This window comes from Macaca thibetana, chromosome 5 (assembly GCF_024542745.1).
Source record: "Macaca thibetana thibetana isolate TM-01 chromosome 5, ASM2454274v1, whole genome shotgun sequence".
Lineage (NCBI taxonomy): Eukaryota > Metazoa > Chordata > Mammalia > Primates > Cercopithecidae > Macaca > Macaca thibetana.
The window spans coordinates 154,192,658-154,208,782 of record NC_065582.1 but is presented as its reverse complement, the minus strand read 5'-3'; positions in this window follow the sequence as shown (position 1 = coordinate 154,208,782).

Here is a 16,125-nt window from a genome sequence, read left to right as displayed (position 1 = left end):
CAATAGCACTGATATAGATAAATATTTCCAGAATCAGTAAAGAACATTCTTTATACAGGGTTACCACAAGCATGATAAGACAGGAAATTCACAAGATTATGTCTGAATGTCTAAGTGTCCTTCTGTACCTCTTTCTCTTACACTGCTGGATTCACTCCTGCTTGCTGGGATTGGAGTGAACTAATTATCTTCCTGCTGTTTCTAGGTCAAGCTAGTATGTCCCTGCCTAGATTCTACACAGGTAGACATTTCAGCAGTTAATTACTTCTCCTGCTGAGTGTTGTTCAAGGACCTGCACCACTGCATGTCACACTATTAGATTACCATGATAAAGGAAGTGCTAATTTAATTCACTATTGCAGAAAATAAACCTAAGTAGAAGAAACGCCACAAGAAAAAAAAAAAAAAAAAAAAAAAAAAAACCTCTAGTAAAAAAGTGATTTAGTTTGGAAGCTTTTAGTTCAAATCAACCTATAGACAACATTAATTGTGTGGCATGGTTTTTCTTCAGAGTACCAGAAATAATATTAAAAATTTTCTAAACTTGTTAATATTGAGAAACATTAGAGATATAGACCAATGGAACAGAACAGAGCCCTCAGAAATAATACCATACATCTACAGCCATCTGATCTTTGACAAACCTGACAAAAAAAAAAAAAAAAAAAAAAAGAAATGGGGAAAGGATTCCTATTTAATAAATGGTGCTGGGAAAATTGGCTAGCCATAAGTCGAAAGCTGAAACTGGATCCTTTCCTTACTGCTTGTACGAAAATTAATTCAAGATTGATTAGAGACTTAAATGTTAAAACCATAAAAGACTAAAACCATAAAAACCTTTGAAGAAAACCTAGGTAATACCATTCAGGACATAGGCCTGGGCAAGGACTTCATGTCTAAAACACCAAAAGCAATGGCAACAAAAGGCAAAATTGACAAATGGGATCTAATTAAACTAAAGAGCTTCTGCACAGCAAAAGAAACTGCCATCAGAGTGAACAGGCAACCTACAGAATGGGAGAAAATTTTTGCAATCTACTCATCTGACAAAGGGCTAATATCCAGAACCTATAAAGAACTCAATCAAATTTACAAGAAAAAAACAAACAACCCCATCAAAAAGTGGGCAAGGGATATGAACGGCCACTTCTCAAAAGAAGACATTCATACAACCAACAGACACATGAAAAAATGCTCATCATCACTCACCATCAGAGAAATGCAAATCAAAACCACAATGAGATATCATCTCACACCGGTTAGAATGGCAATCATTAAAAAATCAGAAACAACAGGTGCTGAAGAGGATGTGGAGAAATAGGAATACTTTTACACTGTTGGTGGGACTGTAAACTAGTTCAACCATTGAGGAAGACAGTGTGGTGATTCCTCAAGGATCTAGAACTAGAAATACCATTTGACCCAGCCATCCCATTACTGGGGATATACCCAAAGGATTATAAGTCATGCTGCTATAAAGACACATGCACACGTATATTTATTGCGGCACTATTCACAATAGCAAAGACCTGGAATCAACCCAAATGTCCATCAGTGACAGACTGGATTAAGAAAATGTGGCACATATACACCATGGAATACTATGCAGACATAAAAAACGGATGAGTTTGTGTCCTTTGTAGGCATATGGATGCAGCTGGAAACCATCATTCTCAGCAAACTACTCCAAGAAGAGAAAACCAAATACCACATGTTCTCACTCATAGATGGGAATTGAGCAATGAGATCACTTGGACACAGGAAGGGGATCATCACACACTGGGTCCTATTGTGGGGAGGTGGGGGGGAAGGGATAGCATTAGGAGATATATCTAATGTAAATGATGAGTTAATGGGTGCAGCACACTAACATGGCACATGTATACATATGTAACAAACCTGCACGTTGTGCACATGTACCCTAGAACTTAAAGTATAATAATTAAAAAAAGAATACTATTAATTCTCAAAATTAAAATTGCAAATGTCAGAATCCAAATGAAGTAACTTGTATGAAGCTCGAAACAAAAATAAAAAATGAATAAATAAAGCCAGGAATTTAAGTAGGGAGAACCCTCGTGCACATATCCTATGAAAAAAACTATTACCAAGACTGTCTAAAGGGTTTTTGTGCACATACACCTGTACCAAAAACGTTTGCTAAGGACTTTCCAAACTGTAGCTTGCTACATGAGTCACGAGGACAACTAGCCAGATGCACAAGAACCCTTGCCTGACTTACTGTCTCCTGTAATAGACTAGCACCAACTCCTGTGATAAGCCGCTTTAACCAATGTCCTCTTTGTCTCAAAACAACTCTTTGGAGATGCCTATGGCCCCAATTCCTTGCATCTCCCAGATTTGCAAATCTCCTGGATGCTATCGCATAAACTCAGTATCTTTGGAGAATCTCTGTTCATTTAGATTGACATTTTAAAACTTCTTCACTTCTTGTTAAAAATTTTTGACTAACGGCCGGACACAGTGGCTCATGCCTGTAATCCCAGCATTTTGGGAGGCTGCGGAGGACGGATCACGAGGTCAGGAGATCAAGACGATCCTGGCTAACACGGTGAAATTCCTTCTCTACTAAAAATACAAAAACAAAATTAGCTGGGCATGGTGGCACGCGCCTGTAGTCCCAGCTACTCGGGAGGCTGAGGTGGGAGGATGGTGTGAACCTGGGAGGTGGAGCTTGCAGTGAGCAGAGATCATGCCACTGCACTCCAGCCTGGGTGACAGAGTGAAACTCTATCTCAAAAAAAAACCTCCAACCTGGGTGACAGAGCAAAACTCTATCTCAAAAAAAAAAAAAAAAAAAAAAAAAAAAAAAAAAAAGTAACTTATCTCCATATTTTATAATGTTTTATAATCAATTTTACTTTAACCATTTACTTTGGCTGATTCATCGATGTACAACTTTCTGAACTTTAAAGTGATATCTGCTTCTTTGCATGAGCAAAGTTTATGGTAAAAAGTCTAAACTTACTACCTCCACTTCTTTAACTTTATTCACTTCTCATTGTGTAATTACATCTTTAGTCTCACTAGCTGCATCTCTAAAACAATTGTTTTAAATACCAAAATGGCAGAGCTACTGTAATGATAAATATGTCAAAAACACTTAGAAAGAGACTTTCTTCAAATTTTTAAAATCAGATTAATAAATTACATTCTTACTTTGTACTCACTACCTCAAGTCAGGAAAAAATATATATAGACAAAATTGTATATTTTTTAAAAGTTAACTTTACTGTTGGTTAGATACTTAGTGAAAGCGGCTTTAAGTATTTGGCCAAAATACCTAATGTATTTTTGTTCATTTTGTGGTGCTATAACAGATTACCACATAGTAGGTAATTCATAAAGAAAATACATGTATTTCTTACAGTTCTGAAGGCTGGGAAGTTCAAGGCTAAGAGGCCTGAAATGCAGAAGGGCAAGAGAGTACAAGGAATCAGGAGAAAAACAGCGGACTGCATTTGTTTCTATAACAAACCCATTCCCTCCCATTCTGGAAGTTGCCTGTTCAGTGTGATGAGACTTTTTGTTGTTGTTTGCTATGCAGAAGCTCTTTAGTTTAATTAGATTCCATTTGTCAATGTTGGCTTTTGTTGCAGTTGCTTTTGGTGTTTTTGTCATGAACTCTTTGCCTATGCCTATGTCCTGAGTGGTATTGCTAGGTTTTCTTTAAGGCTTTTTATGGTTTTAGGTCTTATGTATAAATATTTAATCCATCTTGAATTAATTTTTGTTTTTAGGTGTAAATAAATTTTTGTTTTTAGGTAATTTTTGTGTAAGGCATAAGGAAGGGGTCATTTTAGTTTTTTGCATATGGCTAGTGAGTTTTCTCAACACATTTATTAAATAGGGAATCCTTTCCTCATTGCTTGTTTTTGTCAGGTTTGTCAAACATCAGATGGTTGTAGATGTATGGCATTATTTTTGAGGCCTCTGTTCTGCTCCATTGCTCTATATATCTGTATTGGTACCAGTACCATGCTGTTTTGATTACTGTAGCCTTGTTAGTATAGTTTGAAGTTAGGAAGTGTGATGTCTCCAGCTTTGTTCTTTTTGCTTAGGATTTATCTTGGCTATACAGACTATGTTTTGGTTCCATATAAAATTTAAAGTAGTTTTTTTTTCTAATTCTTGAAGAAAGTCAATGGTAACTTGATGGGGATAGCATTGAATCTCTAAGTTACTTTGGGCAGTATGGTCACTTTCATGATATTGATCTTCCAATCCATGAGCATGGAATGTTTTTCCATTTGTTTGTGTCTTCTCTTATTTCCCTGAGCAGTGGTTTGTAGTTTTCCCTTAAGAGGTCCTTCATATCACTTATATGATCCAGAATCTACAATGAACTTAATTAATTTTACAAGAAAAAAAAATCCCACCAAAAAGTAGGTGAAGGATATGAACAGACACTTTTCAAAAGAAGACATTTATGCAGCCAACAAACATATGAAAAAAAAGCTCATCATCATTGGTCATTAGAGAAATGCAAATCAAAACCACAATGAGATACCATCTCAGATCAGTTAAAATGGTGATCATTAAAAAATCAGGAAACAACAGGTGCTGGAGAAGGATGTGGAAAAATAGAAATAATTTTACACCTTTGGTTGGAGTGTAAATTAGTTCAACCATTGTGGAAGACAGTATGGCAATTCCTCAAGGATCTGGAACTAGAAATACCATTTGACCCAGCAATCCCATTACTGGGTGTATACCCAAAGGATTGTAAATCGTTCTACTATAAAGACACATCCACACATATGTTTATTGAAGCACTGTTCACAATAGCAAAGACTTGGAACCAACCCAAATGCTGATCAATGTTAGACTGGATAAAGAAAATATGGTACGTATACACCATGGAATACTAGGCTTCCATAAAAAAGAATGAGTTCATGTCCTTTGCAGGGATATGGATGAAGCTGGAAACTATCATTCTCAACAAACTAACACAAGAATAGAAAAGCAAATACCACATGTTCTTACTCATAAGTGGGAGTTGAACAATGAGAACATATGGGCACAGGGAGGGGAATATCACACACTGGGCCTGTCTGGGGTCAGGGGCAAGGGGAGAGATAAACTAATGTAGATGAAATTAGGAGAAATACCTAATGTAGATGACAGGTTGATGGGTTTAGCAAACCACCATGGCACATGTACACCTATGTAACAAACCTGCACATGTATCCCAGAACTTAAAGTATGATAAGGAAAAAAAAAAAAACATTTTTAAGTCCATTCTCACAATGACTAACCTACTCTCGTGTTTTCTATTTTTTTAAACACCGCATGACTGTGGATAGAGATGAATTCTAGTTTGATTTACCCTTACCCATAAGTACCACTGGAAGGAATGTAAATGGATAAAGATACTTATGATATAAACATCTCTTGATGCCTATTATACAACTTCAAAAACTACGTTTGTTTCTTCTCCAAATTCTGTTTGATTTTCTTGACATTATCAGTTTTCGTACCCAACCAGTTCATCACTACTCACCGTCCTCAGGTTTCCTTTTATCTAATTTTTTCTTTCCGTCATTCTCTTTCATCCTCTCAGAAATAAAATCCTTATACTTTATAGCATCCATCCTTCACCCAAAAACACACCCTTAACTGTGCCTTCTGATAAGTGGTGTATGTTGTATCTACTTCATCTAAGAATTCCATTAGGATCAGTTACAAATTACCTCAACTTAACCTGTTCAAAGGAAAACCATGCAGAAGTTAAAAGTTGTAAAGTCATCCATAATGACTTCAGTGGATGACATGCAAGGTGGGCAACCACTTACACATGCAAATAGAAATATTATGATAATATATTACCCCACAGGCCCTTAATGCATGTGACTCTATGTTCTTAACTTTCTAACCAATAAAACATATCCAGATTTCCTTGCACTATCTTTTCTCATTTCTTTGAATGTTTAGCTTCCCTTCTTATTGCTCTTAGGTATAAAAATTACCAACTACATGCCAGTTCAACATAACGTAGTGAGGTAAAAATCACAAAGAAGGAATAACATCTTAAAAGGAGAGAGATTAGAGGGAAGATAAAGCAGTCTTTAAAAGACTGCTAATAGTAAAATTTAAACAAGCTCTGGATTCCCTGAAAGCATTATTTTGAGGAAAATTTGGTAAGAATATATTCCAAGAACTTTATTATGTTATGTTAGACTATTTTTCTTCCTGGTAGTGGAAATCAAAGTAAAATGCTACCTTTTTAAAAAAGGTTTTTGCTCAGCTTTAATGAAAATGAAACCCATTACATTAGTTTGACTATTTCTATATTTATAAAAGCCAGAGGCAAAATTCCAAATGATATTTTGTAAAAAAAAAAAAAAAAAAAAAAAAAAAGCAACAGACATAATATTTTTGTTTTAAGATAATATTCCTGCTTGGAATCATGGATGGGATGTGCTCTAATAACAATTGTATTGCTTGCTGTAATTGTCTCAAGGCTTGGTAACTTATTTATTTGCTAATCATTTATTTCAAATAATTTTACTGGTCTAATTATATCAACAGAATTAAAGATGTCAGAATTGTAGTCTATTTAAATGAAGTAAACTAAGGTAGACCTTGGCCAAATTGCCCCCTCACTGAAGTTACCATGTCTTTAAGAAATTAAAATAACTTCTCTCAGAAGACTGATCGCATAAAAACAGGAAACTTACCAAGTGATTTAATAAGAAATAAGACACCTGAAAATAAGGCCAGGCACAAAAACAACAGTAAAAAAATCAGTTCAAGGACAAATTCATTAGAGAGATAAGTAACTTAGGAAAGACTTTTCTTCTAAACAGGAAAGATTTTTGTTATAAAACCCCATTATTTTATCATTAGGAGACTGAGCTACCAGGATTAAGCTCCCACCTTCAAAAGACACAGCTGTGATTCAGAGGTCAAAGTGAAAGCAGGTAAATGGGTAATATCACATTTGACTTAATTAACAAATGTCTTGCCCATGTGTCTCTGCTTTCTGTATTTTAAGCCCAGACTAGGGGCTGAATCACCCCCAACTTGGAGGGCCAGGATGAGTTAAAGAGATAGATAGAGTGATAAATACACAGACAAATACCTATTAATCTAGACACCTTTCCAAATAGAGGAAACTAGCCTAAAGAAATTGTCTATAAAGTCAGTTCAAATGCCAAGAGATCTGACATCGATGATGTAGCACCATTGATATTCTATAGAACTGAAATAACACCAACATTCATGCCAAACTAATAACATAAATTAGCATCAGGAGTATTGACATTAATAGGTTAAAGAAAGAGAAATACAAACATCAATAAGTCTAGCAAACACTTGATCGTTAATGGATGTTCCTTCAGCAGCACCATTCTTTAATCAAAAGGACATGGATATATAAAACCTTGTGGAACTGGTCATTCTGGAGAAGATAACACCACTCAAGCTACTATCCAGCACTTTCAGACTTGGATGGCATTCAACATGCAATATCTTTTCTCCTCATCTGTCACTTTTTCTGAGGTGGTTATCATTTTTGGGGTTTTCTTAAGAAGCTCATAGTTGCTCTTTTTGTATCCTACATGGTGTTCATTTTCTTAAGTAATTCTTTTCTATATTGTCCTTTGAAAACTTATTTGTAAGGGACTCCATTTCTGCACAAAACATGAGTTAATCTAAAATAAAATCATTGATTGTAAATGAAAGTGGTAATAACATATATGAGCTTCAAACTTTATCAGAAGTCTTCTATAATTCACTATTTATTAAACCTATAGCAAATATCTGTTGAAAGCCAATTGTCCTAAATGGAATTAAATGCTATGAACATGAATTCAAGCAAGATAAAATCACTTCCCTCAAGGATTTTATCATGGAAAAAATGATGTAAACAGGCAAATATGATTTTTAAATATGAGAGAATAAATCTAATAGTGTTTATATCAACTAAGCAGGTTAGAGGATGGAGGATTTAAAAGATGGGATTGCTACTTCTCAAGGCAAAAATAGACTATAATATGCTTTACTAGTATGTTCTACCAATTTTGATAATTGCATACTATTTGTCTCAGGCTGCTATCATTGAATATCATAGACTAGAGGATATATGAACAATAGAAATGTATTTCTCACAACTCTAGAGCTGGGATGTCCAACAATAAGATACAAACAGATACAATGTCTCTTGAGGGCCTATTTTGGTTCATAGGCAACAACTTCTCACTGTGTCCTCTCATGGAGGAAAAGGCCGGGGTCTCTTGCCTCTTTTGTCAAGGCACTGAACCCATTCTTAAAGTCTCTGCCCTCATGTCCTAATTTCCTCCCAAAGGCCCTGCCTGCTAATATCATCACCTTCAAGCTTTAGATTTCAACATATACACTTTGGGGCAATCAAAACTTCGAAAGCATAGCAATATTATTCAGTTTTCAAATCATTTGAAGAGATACAATCTCATTTTTATACAATGAATGTGTCCTAACCAGGATTAGTTTATAGACAGTGGAGAACTAGTGCTGGCTAATGGCCGTAAAGTAGAAGTTTTACCTATAAAAATAAAATGATTGTATTGTTAAAAGACTTTAAAGTTTATTTTAAATGGTCTTTGCAATATTATAAAATGTAAAGTTTTAGAAAGTGAGAAAATAACAATCACAAAGATTTCTGAGGATGACTAGCTACTAGAGAATTGTCAGCATTGTTCTTTGATTTCAGTTTTATTTCCTTTCATGATGAGAAATTATAATGAATCACCACCAATCAGCAAACCTGATTATGGCTTTCATCTGTACAGCCTATAAAAAGCACCTGCTTCCTGGGCAAGTACTAGACAGCTGTGCGCATGACTGGAACTAAGTAGTCTTGCACCAGCAACAAAGACTTTGGAAATCTCTCATCCTGACACCTCTCTATCTGAAAACTAGTTCTTAAATGGCACCTTCATTATGTTCCACACAAGTTAACTATCAACATCAATATGTGTGTCTGTGTGTATTTTGGTTATGTTTTAAATTTTATTTTATGATTTAGTTTTATCTTTATTTAAATTTACCTCTAGGGTATTTGTAATATTTTTCAAAGCTTAAGATTACTGAAGCTCTTAATTCAGACTAGATGTGGTTTTCAAAATGTAATAGATTCTCCTCTACTGGGCAGATTCTTATGCCAAGCCACCTTAGATAAAATTGGGGTATTTGGGTTCACCCTGCATATGTTTGACATAGAAAAATCCCTAAATATCATTGTCTTGGCTTGGGTATAATCTTCTTATGATATCTGTGTAGGTATAAAAAGTTGGTTTGCTTAATATAACAGAAATAAGCCACATCACCTTTCACAAGGCATACACAATTTCAGCTATATTCCTCAGAGTGGAGACAGTGAAATTGCGGAAACACTAAGGCAAGATCATCTCTGGGCTAATACCTTTAAGTATTGCTATTCCACAAAAGATTTGAATTGAATTGCATGGGTAACTAAATATCCTCTAAAAATATATCTTTTTTCTAATATTTTGTTTATAAACATGACAGCTGACTTGGAATACATATGTATTTAAATTTTCAATTTGCTTAACAAAGACTTCATATTATAGAACATAGAGTAATTTTTTTTTACCAAAAATGCAGTCCTCTTATTTCAAGGATGCTGCTATTGATTACTTTAGTATCAATAAGTGAGTGTGACCTAAAGGAACAACAAGGGGCCAACAGATCATTTTGCTTTATGCACACATAAAGATTTTACAATAAGAATTAAAATAAAGGAAGGTGTTTCAGTGAGGATGCATTAACTTTTAGTATATCCAAATAAAGTATGTTTTTTGGAGAGGGAGTAGGGGGTTGTCATAACACGTTCAGGCTAAAATTCATTACTACATTCTTTCTTTTTATCTTTTTATTTGGGGCGTCGGGGGTGGAATCTCACTCGTCATCCAGGTTAGAGTGCAGTGGCACTGTCTCCACTCACTGAAACCTCTGCCTCCTAGGCTCAAGCCCCGACTCAGCCTCTTAAGTAGTGGGACCAAAGGCGCATGCGATCATGCCTTGCTAATTTTTTCTAGAGACAGGGTTTCGCTAAGTTGCCCAGGCTGATCTTGAACTTCTGAGCTCAGGCAATCCCCACACCTCGACCTCCCAAAGTGCTGGGATTATAGGTGTGAGCCACCATGCCAGGCCCATACCAAATTATTTCAATGTTTAGAAATTAATTTTGTCATCTGAAAGGCCCACTTGTATGTTTTTTCCTCTGGAGTACTGATAATAATAATGAACTTCAACATAACGAGGTAAAAATAGTCTATCTATCTACCTATCTATCTATCTATCTGTCTATCTATAGATAGCCCATGATGATTGTTTTATTGAAAGGTGATGAAAATGGAGAGGCTTAAGATAAATGAGAAGTGGTGGTAACATTAGATATGTAAGAAATAAAATTCACAAGTACTAAAATGACTTAATAACTAGAAAAGGGATGGCTATTGACAGTCTGCTACAATTATCACATTGACTGTCTTTGCCAACTGAATTTATCATTTTACTACCTTCCTCATTCACTTGAAGATTTTTCTTGGAAAAACTAAGAAATACTATCTATATTTGGAAAACATGTTTGTAAGAGCATTCGTGATCTTAATGAAATCCAAGAGCCATTAAATAAAAGTTAAATATTTTACCCAAAATATAGTTAAAATATTTGTAAATACTATAGAATTTGAAGTGCCATTATTAACATCTTAATCCTTAAGTAATAATCTAAAATATTTCTTCTTTGTAACTACAAAGTGCTAGGTAAATAATATAAACTATACTTTTATTCGCAGATGTAACATCTTTGCTCCCTTTATGCAAATACAAAGTTTCAAGAGTGGTAGGCAAACCTAATTAAATATATCTGAATGTATAAACTTGTGTTGTTTAATCAATGCTGTAACTTGTTAAATAAGAGGTTTTGATTTACTTTTTAGAGTTAATTCTATAATTTTTTTCTTCTAATAATATTTGCCAGTTTCTGGTACAACAATAAACACTAACGGCAGCAGTAGATATTCTTGTTTACTTGTTTACTTGTTGGTTTAATGGTGGTACAAACCCTGCCTCGCAAGTTTAGTATAAAATACAATGAAACAATATAAATCTCCTTCCAGGATCTATGGTACTTTTTGAGCACTTCAACACTTGGTAAGTGTTATTACTATTTTGTACAAAAATATATATTAAAAATATGAGTTACTACATTTTCAGAATTTCTCTCCTCTTACTTCAGGAGCATTTTCCTATCTCATGTGTTTCTTGTGGATCTATGAGGCACAGTACTTACCCCAGGATCCCCTGGGGTATGGGAACAAACACAGGCATGGGAAGATCACGAGGACGTCAATAAATAAATCTCCACATATGGAGTAATTGATCTAAATGTTGGGAAATAATATGAACACATTCATTCAATGTTTTTATTTGACTGTTATGTAGACATTTGGAAATATTAATTTCATTTACAACCATAACCCCTGCTTCTACTCCATGTAATAACATATTCACAGCTCCAGTGATTCAGATGTGGACATGTTTGAAGGAGCATTTACTCTGCCTACCACAGAAACTCCGTTTTTATCACATGAAGTCAATTCTAGTTGTTCCTCATCCACTAACTAGTAGTGTGGCCAAAAACAAATAATTTAGTCTTTTTGAATATTTGTATTCATTGAGAAAGTGAATGTTTTGTTTGATAAAGTCTGCCTTGATTCATTGATACAAATTTAGTGACTGCCTTTTTAAAGCCATTGACTTAAGCAATAAATATAGTTTTATATTTGTAAAACATGTCCTCATTAATATCCTGCCTCTCAAACAATTAAAATATAATAGTGACGCATATAATCAGTTTATTTTAAGAATTTTACTTCTCAATAGTATAAAAAGCCAGCAATGCATTGGAAATAAAACTAGATTCTGCTTTGTTCCAATAATCTACCACTTCAAGTTAAGGAAATAATTCGAAATGTTGGAAAAAATGTTCATCATGTGCTTATACATGTTGGTTGGAGTGTAAATTAGTTCAACCAATGTGGAAGAGAGTGTGGCGATTTCTCAAAGACCTAAAGACAAAACTACCATTTGACTGTGCAATCCTATTATTGGGTATATACCCAAAGGATTATAGATTCTTCTACTGTAAAGACACATACATGTCAATGTTGTCAATGTTGACTGCGGCACTATTCATAATAGAAAAGACAGGGAATTAAACTAAGTGCCCATCAGTGATAAACCTGTTATATATAAAAACGTGGTATATATACACCATAGAATACCATGCAGCCATAAAAAAGAATGAGATCATGTCCTTTGCAGGGATATAGATGGAGCTTGAGGCCATTATACTTAGCAAACTAATTCAGGAACAGAAAACCAAATACTACATGTTCTCACTTATAAGTGGAGGCTAAATTATGAGAACACATGGACATAGAGAGGGGAACAACACACACTGGGGTGTATCAGAGCATGGAAGGCAGGAGGAGGGAGAGGATCAGGAAAAATAACTAATGGGTACTAGGCTTGATACTTGGATGATAAAATAATATGTACAATAAACCCCCATGACACAAGTTTACCTGTACAACAAACTTGCACATGTACCCCCAAACTTAAATTAATAGCTAAGAAAGAAATATGTGGCCTTTATCATATTTTGAAGATTATTCAATATCTCATGAGTTTTCTGTTTGTTTGTTTGTTTGTTTGAAACGGAGTCTTGCTCTGTCACCCAGGCTGGAGTGCAGTGGCACACGATCTCTGCTCACTGCAAGCTCTGCCTCCCGGGTTCACCCCATTCTCCTGCCTCAGCCTCCTAAGTAGCTGGGACTACATGCGCCAGCCACGTCGTCCAGCTATATTTTTTTGTATTTTTTTTAGTAGAGACGGGGTTTGACTGTGTTAGCCAGGATGGTCTCGATCTCCTGACCTTGTGGTCCGCCTGCCTCGGTCTCCCAAAGTGCTGAGATTACAGGCGTGACCACTGCGCCTGGCCTCTCATGAGTTTTTCTAAAGAAAGATGCAAATCTTTTGTTTAGTTTTGTTTGTTTTAAAATACTCTAAAAGCACAAAAGGACTCAAATACAACTAGTTAATAAACAATTTTTCTTTGTGATATCTCATATGATTTTCATTTATTTTTTCCTCTTTGATTTGTCTGTATTTTTCCTATTCTAACAATGAGATCATTGTTAATAAACATATTTTAAAGTAATTTTTAAAATTAAAAGATTTGGGGTTACACAATAATGGAATTAGTAAAAAGTTTAATTGCTAACATATCTCAACAGATAAGAATACCTTATCCAGAAATAACTGGAGACACTTTTGTTAATGCAACTTTTTTTTTTTTTTTTTTTTTTTTTTGAGACGGAGTCTTGCTCTGTCGCCCAGGCTGGTGTACAGTGGCGTGATCTCGGCTCACTGCAAGCTCCGCCTCCTGGGTTCACGCCATTCTCCTGCCTCAGCCTCACGAGTAGCTGGGACTACAGGCACCCGCCACCACACCCGACTAATTTTTTAGATTTTCAGTAGAGACGGGGTTTCACGTGTGTTAGCCAGGATGGTCTCGATCTCCTGACCTCGTGATCCACCCACCTCGGCCTCCCAAATTGTCGGGATTACAGGTGTGAGCCACTGCACCTGGCCAATGCAACGTTTTTATCTATCTCTCTCATTATCCAGAACTTCAAAACCTTTGTAATTATGAATTCAGACTTCTAACAGTTTTGAACCACATCTCCACAACTTGATTATGTCATTACTCTAAACACAAGTCTTGATCCCATAGCGTGTGCAGTTCAATGATCCTGGAAGTTTTTATTCACCATTCACTTTCTGTCTTAATGTTGTGCTCTACAGAATTTAGGTTCTGTGGTCCATCATTTCTATCACTTTCCTGCCAATATACTAAATGTCCTTGTCCAATTAAATTAAATTTTCATTATGCTCCTTTAGCTAGCACTAAATTCTGATTGAGTCAAATTCTGAACTTCCACAGCTCCATCAAGCCTGCTGAATAATGCAAGATAAAAAATCACATATGTAAGTCATGTTAGTACCACTATATTTTCAAGAACATTGGCCCCAATTTTAGCTTGCAAATCTGTAGACCAATGGGACAATGTTTCCCTAAAAACAATCTGCTTTCATTTCTCACAGAAATAATTAGAAATATATCTACTTTCTTAAAATATCTGACCAGGACCCTTCTTACCCACTCACATTTAGTAAACTACGTTACCTCTTCCTACCTGGATACAATTAAAGCCAATATGTGGAAGATAGGAACAGTTTTCTGAACTGAGGTTTTTTTTTTACCAATAGGCAGATATAAAGATATACACACACATAAATGCACACATGTGCATTCTATCTTTCAACAATTTTTTGAAATACATTTTCCAGGAATGATCTCTTTCTAGTTCTTTTCCATATTATAAGTTCATATTTTTTTATTCCTTTAGTAAAATTATTTTTGGAATTTTATAGTTAAGAAATTACAGTCATGCATTGCTTAATTATGGAACTATGTTTTAAGAAATGTCTCATTGGGCATTTTTTTGTTTTGTGAACATCACAGATTGGATTTACACAACTAGAGTATAGCCCACTATACACCTAGGCTTTGTGATGTAGCCTATTACTTCTAGCCTATAAACATATACAGTATGTTACTGTACTAAATACTGTAGACAGCTGTAATATAATGGTAAGCTTTTGGGTATCTAAACCTATAAATGTTTCAGTAAAAATACAATATTATAATTTTGTTGGACTACCATCATATATGCATATATGTGGTCTGTTATTGACCAAAACATTCTTGGGTGGCACATGATGATATTCATATCTGCTTACCCTGATATTGAGCTTTATATATAAAGAATCCAAATGTAAGAAAAGTGCAGAATTCAACATACCCCCATTTCTTCAAAAACTTCCATCAACAATAATACACATCTTATTTCAACTGTTTAACCTACCCTTTATTTTTGGTGCAATATCTTAAAGCAGATACAGGGCTTGATGACATTTCACCATCACACATTCCAATGTGTATTGAATAATGGATTTAAATAATGACAATACCATTATCACATTTAATGCAATTGACAAAAATACCTGAATATCATCTAACACCCAGTACTTTGTCAACTTTCTCTAATTGTATTATAAAATTAGTTGATCTATTGAAATTAGAAATTAAATAATATGCAATCATTTTATTTGGTTGTTATATCTCCTATGTCTTACTTATCCTAGAACAGTTTTCTCCCTCTCATTCTCCTTTTTCACACTGCCATTTACTTTTTGAATAAATGAGGTAAATTTTATTAAAATGACTGATATTCTGGATTTGACTAATTCATTTCTGAAGGTATTTTATTTCTCATTCTTATTTTCACCATACTTAGTTTTGGAGGCAAAGGTATCTCATAGGTAGGCTGTGTATTTTACATTGCTTTGCAACATGAAACACATAACTCTGTCTCATTTTTAGTTTTCAGTGGAAAATGTCTCACTTTTGCTCTAAACACTTCTCAAAAATGTTCTGAGCACTATATCCCAAATGGTAGAGATCCACTGGCTTATGAAACGCAAGTAATATTACTCTTTAAGATATTTACTTAAAATTGATATAATAAGGCTTTTTATTAACATCTTTGATATGGCTTGGCTGTGTCCCCACCCAAATATCATCCTGAATTCCCACGTGTTGTGTGAGGGACTCTATAGGAGGTAATTGAATCATGGGGGCAGGACATTCCTGTGCTGTTCTCATAATAGTGAGGTCTGTGGATTTTTAAGGGGGAGTTTCCCTGCACAAGCTCTCTTCTCTTGCCTGCCACAATGTAAGAAGTGACTTTCACCTTCCACCATGATTGTGAGGCCTCCGCAGCCAGGTGGAACTGTGAGTTCATTAAACCTCTTTCTTTTGTAAATCACCCAGTTTTGGGTATGTCTTTATCAAAAGTGTGAAAATGGACTAATACAGTAAATTGGTACCAGTAGAGTGTGGTGAGTGCAGTGCTGCTGAAAAGATAAAAAAAAAAAAAATGTGGAAGCAACTTTGGGACTGGGTTA